This window comes from Haliotis cracherodii, unplaced genomic scaffold, assembly GCF_022045235.1.
Source record: "Haliotis cracherodii isolate W230 unplaced genomic scaffold, xgHalCrac1.p SCAF_8, whole genome shotgun sequence".
NCBI classification, from domain to species: Eukaryota; Metazoa; Mollusca; class Gastropoda; order Lepetellida; family Haliotidae; genus Haliotis; species Haliotis cracherodii.
Window position 1 is genome coordinate 16893836 of NW_027266341.1, and position 7982 is coordinate 16901817.

Sequence of the window (7982 nt, forward strand, 5' to 3'; positions counted from 1 at the left end):
AGCAGATTGGCATTGTGACGTCATAGTAACCGATGATGTCACAGAATGATGGTCTGTAAAGAATTATGACTCAAGCAATTTGTTTGATCTCCCCCGTGCGATATAACCTGTTGATGCCAGTTTTGGATGATAAGATGTATACTCCTTGGTTTCTCAGTACTTCATCTTTGCTCGTTGGGTGCACTGAAACGGTAAATGTTTCAAACTTACATCGCGTCGGCCATTCCTTCCGCATTACTATGACATGCTGTGGTATATCAGAACCAAGGTTAAAAGCTCACTAACATGCTAACTGCACGTTCTAAGACCATTAACAAAGATTTGCTCTTTTTCGAATATTAAAAAGACTTAATTATTGCTCTAACACAAATTATCTATGAATACTTCATAGAAAATACAGTATGAAAATAGCGATATTATGGGATTCCAATGTATAATGACGATATTTTTTTATATTCCACAGTACGAATATCATGTCCTCCCAGTCGTACTTTCACAGCCAATTATGGCAAACTGTCGGCTGAGATCTACTGGACTGATTCTGAGGGATATGATTCCAGTACAGGAGTGACGTGAGTATTTCGCCCAGTTATCATATCTGTACGATTTCGCTACGACTGAGACAGGACATTTTCAACACGTCACGAGTATATTCAACGTTTCTCCTTCCCCGGGAATGCTTAATGTCGCGTTCCGGTGCATTCGCTACTATAAATAAAGAAAGCGAAGGCTTTTATTCAGACAAATAGCACTCAGTTTACATCGCACAAACAGCAACGTGTCTTGTTTGTTATTGTGCTCCACACATTGCTACTGTTATACCGAAACCTAAATACGACTTCCTCGAATGTGGCACAGGTTACAATATAGAATGTGTGGTACTTGTGATAATTTGGATCGATGCTTATGATGTCTGATAACTGATTATCGTTGACTTAAAAAAAAAGGAATTGTCAGCTGCAATTACATGTAAAGTTTATCGTGCCCTGAAACCTATAGCCTGATGAGGTACATATGACATTATCTATTGTCATGCCTTTATCATCCCTGGATTTAGTAATAGACATGATATATATTTTTGATGGCGTAAGCTGTCAATGCTATTTCGTCCATTTGAATAAATGAAAACAACGTGTCTTTGTAACTAAAGGAGACAAACTCAAGTTTACATGTGATAATGGTGGGTACGTTTGGATGCCCGATACTTACGCGGTACCTCTTCATCGCTGATTGCAAATAGCATCACTATTACCAATCATTAATACAAGTAATTTGCTTGGCTTTTTATTAATTGGATATGGAAAAATAAATTACGAGCATAGTTGTTAACAAATTGTACAACTGATTAATGGAACCTAAATACGATTTTCTCGGATGTGACACAGGTAACAATACAGAATGTGTGGTCACTTGTGATAATTTCACACCAAAAATACCCCTTCGTCGCATGTGTTTTAGGTGTCGGTAAAGGGAGCATTTAACATTTGAACACTTTTGCTGAAGTGTGAGTGAGTGAGTTTGGTTTTACGCCGCTTTTAGCAATATTCCAGCAATATCACGGCGGGGGACACCAGAAATGGGCTTCACACATTGTACCCATGTCGGGATTCGAACCCGGGTCTTCGGCGTGACGAGCGAACGCTTTAACCACTAGGCTACCCGACCGCCCCCTTTTTGCTGAAGGATTAATCCAGTCATCGTCCTGAATGGAAGTGGTTGTGAATGCACCGAGCGAAGTTCCCGATCGACATCAACAGCAGGCCCTTATTTTGTTATGTTAGCGAGAAATTCACAACACGTAGATGTTTTAATTGTATTGATGTTAGCATTCTATGTGTATACATCAGGTTGTTTTATATGAACAAAGGTAATCTACGTGCAGTCCATTTTCTGTATACATCAGGTTGGATAATATGAACAAAGGTAATCTACTTGCAATTAATGCATGTATACATATGTATACATCAGGCTGGATAATATGAACAAAGGTAATCTACGCTAATTAAGTTTCTCTATACATCAGGTTGTATAGTATGAACAAAGGTTATCTATGTGCAATGAATTTTCTGTATACATCGGATTGGATAATATGAACGAAGGTAATCTACGTGCAATTAATGTATGTGTACATCTGTATACATCAGGTTGGATAAAAGGTAGTCTACGTGCTATTATGTTTCTGTATACATCTGTAGACATCAGGATGTATAATATGAACAAAGAGTATATATATGCAATTAATTTTCTGCATGCATCAGGGTGAATAATATTAACAAAGATTATCTATGTGCAATTCGTTTTCATCCATGTTGTATTCGCAATCTACGGGTGCAGTAGAGGTAAACCTCGCGTCTTATGAAGGTAGCATTTATCCAGTAGGGTATGAACATCTGCACTGATATGTCACACACCACCTTAACCGTACTTGTTGGGATTATCCGTATTTCTGAGTAAAATTCATCATGAACGTTTTCCACCTATAGTCAGCCATATAACTATGAGTTACAATACGATTTGCAGGATTAAGCAAACCAGGGGACCAAGCTCTCACTCCCGGTTCTATGAAGGCACAACTACGATAGGATACAGGGCGACAAACAACTACGGGGACAGTGATTATTGCTCTTTCTACGTCACAATCAAAGGTCAGTCTACAACAAGAACGATGTGCCTTTTACGCTGTATCAATTTAACACGATTGATTAAATTTATCCAAGACGTGTGAGATCGCCTCCGTGGTCTAGTGGTAGAGCGTCCGCCCGGAGAGCGGAAGGCCCGGGGTTCGATCCCCGGTCGCGTCATACCAAAAGACGAAAAAAGATGGTACTTGTTGTTACCCTGTCTGGCGCTCGGCATTAAGGGGCTAAAACAAGGACTGGTCGGCTCGGAGTCAGTTTACTGAGTCTGTGTGGGGCATTCATGTTAAACTGCGGCATGGTATCTCAGTGGGCTAGCACTATAGGGAGAAGTGGTGTGTGTGATGTGATGTATGTAGGGATGGTTGATGTTGGTGATGTGATGTATGTTTGGAAGGGTGATGTTGGTGATGTGATGTAGGTAGGTGTTGTTTTGTAAAATGCTGTGAGTTGGTGTTATTATGGGGATATGATGAAGGGAGATATTCTGTTGGTGATGTGATACGTGTTATGTTGGTAATTGATGTAGGGAGCTGTTATATTGGTGATGTGAAGTGGGTAGGTGTTATATTGTTGATGTGATGAAGGTAAGTGTTATGTCGGTGATGTGATGTAAGTATAGGTGTTATGTTGGTGATGTGATGTAGGTAAGTGTTATGTCGGTGATGTGATGTAGGTAGGTGTTATGTTGGTGATATGAAGCAGTGAGGTGTTATGTTGGTGATGTAATGCAGGGAAGTTGTATGTTGGTGATGTGATTTTGGTAGGTATTATGTCGGAGATGTCATGCAGGGAGGTGTTATGTTGTTGACGTGATGTAGGCAGGTGTTATGTTGGTGATGTGATGTAGGTGGGTGCTTTGTTGGTGACGTGATGCAGGGAGTTTTATGTTGTCGATGTGATGTAGATAGGTATTATGTCGGAGATGTTATGCAGTGAGGTGTTATGTTGGTGATGTGATGCAGGACGCGGTTACGACGGTGATGTAATGGAGGGCGGTGTTATGTTGGTGATGTGAAGTATGTAGGTTTTAAGTTGTTGATGTCATGTAGGTAGGCATTATGTCGGTGATGTGGTGCAGGGATGTGTTATGCTGGTGATACGATGTAGGTAGGTGTTATGTCGGTGATGTAATGCAGGGAGGTGTTTTGTTGGGGATGTATGCAGGTGGCTGTTATGTCGGTGATGTGGTGCAGGGAGGTGTTATGCTGCTGACGTGATGCAGGGAGCTGTTATGTTGGTGATGTGATGTAGGGAGGTGTTTTATCGGAGATGTGATTCAGGTAGATGTTACGCTGGTGATAGAATTCAGGGTGGTGTTATGTTGGTTATGTGATGTAGGGAGGTGTTATGTCGGAGATGTGATTGAGGTAAATGTTATGCTGGTGATATAATGCAGGGTGGTGTTTTGTTGGTTATGTGATATTAGTAGGTGCTATGTTAATGATGTGATGTAGGTAGATTTTAAGTTGGTGATGTGACGTTGGTAGGTGTTGTGTTGGTGATGTTTTTGTAGGTAGGTGTTATGTCTTTTATGTGATGTAGATAGGTATCAAATATGTGACGTGATGCAGGGAGCTGTTATGTTGGTGATTTGCAGGGAGGTATTATGTTGGTGATGTGATGTAGGCTTGTTTTCAGTTGATGTGATGTAGGTAGGTGTTATGTTGGTGATGTGATGTAGGTAGGTGTTATGTTGGTGATATGATGTAGGTAGGTGTTATGTTGGTGATATGAAGCAGTGAGGTGTTATGTTTGTTATGCAATGCAGGGAAGTTGTATGTTGCCGATGTGATTTTGGTAGGTATTATGTCGGAGATGTCATGCAGGGAGGTGTTATGTTGTTGACGTGATGTAGGTGGGTGTTATGTTGTCGATGTGATGTGGGTAGGTGTTATGTTGGTGATGAGATGCTGGGTGCTCCTATGTTGGTGATGTCATGCAGGACGGTGTTATCTTGGTGATGTGATGTAGGTAGGTGTTATCTTGGTGATGTGATGTAGGTAGGTGTTATCTTGGTGATGTGATGTAGGTAGGTGTTATCTTGGTGATGTGATGTAGATAGATGTTATGTCGGTGATGTGATGTGGGGAGGGGTTATGTTGGTAATGTGAAGTGGGGAGGTAATATGTTGGTGATATGATGTAGGTAGGTGTTATGTTGGTGATATGTAGGTAGGTGCTATGTTGGTGATATGATGTAGGTAGGTGTTATGTTGGTGATATGAAGCAGTGAGGTGTTATGTTTGTTATGTAATGCAGGGAAGTTGTATGTTGCCGATGTGATTTTGGTAGGTATTATGTCGGAGATGTCATGTAGGGAGGTGTTATGTTGTTGACGTGATGTAGGCAGGTGTTATGTTGTTGATGTGATGTAGGTGGGTGTTATGTTGTCGAAATGATGTAGGTAGGTGTTATGTTGGTGATGAGATGCGGGGAGCTCCTATGTTGGTGATGTTATGCAGGACGGTGTTATCTTGGTGATGTAATGTAGGTAGGTGTTATCTTGGTGATGTGATGTAGGTAGGTGTTATGTTGGTGATTTGATGTGGGGAGGTGTTATGTTGGTGAGGTGATGTGGGGAGGTGTTATGTCAAAGATGTGATGTAAGGAGGTGTCATTGAGGTTATATATTAGTGATGTGATGTAGGTCGGTGTTATGTCGGTGATACGATGTATGGAGGTGTCATGTTGGTGATGTGATGTAAGGAGGTGTTTTGTTGGTGATGTGATATAGGTGGGTATTATGTTGGTGATGTGGTGCAGGAAGGTGTTATATTGCTGACGTGATGTAGGGAGCTGTTATGTTGGTGATGTGATGTAGGGAGGTGTTTTATCGGAGATGTGATTCAGGTAGATGTTACGCTGGTGATAGAATTCAGGGTGGTGTTATGTTGGTTATGTGATATTATGTGGATTATGTGATGCAGGAAGGTGTTATGTTTGTGATGTGATGCAGGGAGGTATTATGTCTTTTTTGTGATGTAGATAGGTATTAAACAGGTGATATGATGCAGGGAGCTCTTATGCTGGTAACATGATGTAGGTATAGGTGTTATTTTGGTGATGTGATTTCGGTAGGTGTTATGTTGGTGATATGAAGCAGTGATGTGTTATGTTGGTGATGTAATGCAGGGAAGTTGTATGTTGCCGATGTGATTTCGGTAGGTATTATGTCTGTGAAGTCATGCAGGGAGGTGTTATGTCGGTGATGTCATGCAGGGAGGAGTTATGTTGGTGATGTGATGTAGGTGGGTGTTATGTTGTCGATGTGATATAGGTAGGTGTTATGTTGGTGATGAGATGCGGGGAGCTCTTATGTTGGTGATGTGATGTAGGTAGGTGTTATGTTGGTAATGTTATGCAGAGAGGTGTTATCTTGGTGATGTAATGTGGGTAGGTGTTATCTTGGTAATGTAATGCAGGAAGGTGTTATGTTGATGATGTGGCGTAGGTAGGTGTTATGTCGGTTATGTTGTGTAGATAGAAGTGTTGGTGATGTAATGCAGGACGGTTTTATGTTGGTGATGTGATGTAGGTGTTATGTTGGTGATGTGATGTAGGTAGGTATTATACTGGTTATGAGATACGTGTTATGTTGGTCATGTGATGTAGGGAGCTGTTATCTTGGTGATGTGATGTGGGTAGGTGTTATGTTGCTGACGTGATGTAGGTAGGTATTATGTTGGTAATGTTATGCAGAGAGGTGTTATGTTGATGATGTGATGTAGGTGGGTGTTATGTTGTGACGGTGTGATGTAGTTAGGTGTTATGTTGGTGATGTGATGTTTTTAGGTGTTATGTTGGTGATGAGATGCGGGGAGCTCTTATGTTGGTGATGTCATGCAGGAGGTGTTATCTTGGTGATGTGATGTAGGTAGGTGTTATGTTGGTGATGTGATGTTTGTAGGTGTTATCTTGGTGATGTGATGTAGGTAGGTGTTATGTTGGTGATTTGATGTGGGGAGGTGTTATGTTGGTGAGGTGATGTGGGGAGGTGTTATGTCGGTGATACGATGTATGGAGGTGTCATGTTGGTGATGTGATGTAAGGAGGTGTTTTGTTGGTGATGTGATATAGGTGGGTATTTTGTCGGTGATGTGAAACAGGGAGCTGTTGCGTTGGTGATGTAATGTAGAGAGGTGTCACGTCGGCGATGTGATGTAGGTAGGTTTTATGTCGGAGATGTGATAGTGGGAGCTGTTATGTTGGTGTTGTACGTATGGGGAATATATTTGTCTGGATGGGATTTAGCGAGGCGTGATGTTAGTGGTAGAGATGCGATTTGGAAGTAGTGACGCATGTAGGCATGTACGATCTTGGTGTCATGAGATCTGAAGCTGAGTGTCTAGGAATAGTGTCATTGTGAGATGATTTCGTTAAAAGATGTACGGTGTATAGTGATGGGAATTAGTGCCTCTGAGTAAACCGATGCGTAGAATGCTAAAAAAATTAAAAGGTGCTTCGAAATGGTATAGAGAATACTGTGTTTCCTGCTTATCGTAAGGTGCGGCGTAAGAAGCAGTCAGACTAAGTGACTTGATGAATTACATGATATAATTGGAAGACAACTGACCTTCTACTCTGACAGTCAACCACAGCGACGTAACCATATTTCTTGTAGTCAGGCCGTTCCTTTGACTTGCGGTGGGGTAAGGCATCGCTTATCCTGTCTATTCTCGACTGATGTTTTATTTTTACAGTGATTAGATGCAGCTATCGGTATGATCCCAGTTATGGTGATGTCTCTTGCGACAATTCGGACAGAAGATATGGTACCTTATGCCGTTATACCTGCGATTACGGCTTCTGGCGTGACGGTAGTTCCTCCACTTCGTGTGAGAAGAGCGGGTATTGGTCCTCAAGTACCCCAACATGCAGAAGTAAGTGGATTCGTGTGAGTGGTGAATGATGTGATTGACTGGCATTGCAGCTAGTGTATCGATAACTGATGAATAATATATAAGAATAAGTTATGACATCGATAATACTACATGACTTCACTTTACGACAAAGTTAAGTCGTTTCTACTGATGTAATATAATATTTGCCTTACGTTGCACAGCATGTCGATTGCAACCGTCCTGATAGGTTGGCCATCTACTAGTACAGTCACAATGCCAATCTTGCCCTCTACTTAGTGGAATTCTGATAGGCAGCTCGGTAATTTCGAACATGTTTCAACTCTCCAACATTCCAGACCAATCCAAACAAGTTTTTTCTTGAGTTGGTTGGTTGGTTGGTTGTTTAACGCCGCACTCAGCAATATGACTTTTACCTTAATGTTTTCTAAGAGTATGTCCCCAGCTTGTGTAAGATCATGAGTCATTGACAAGATTACTCTCCG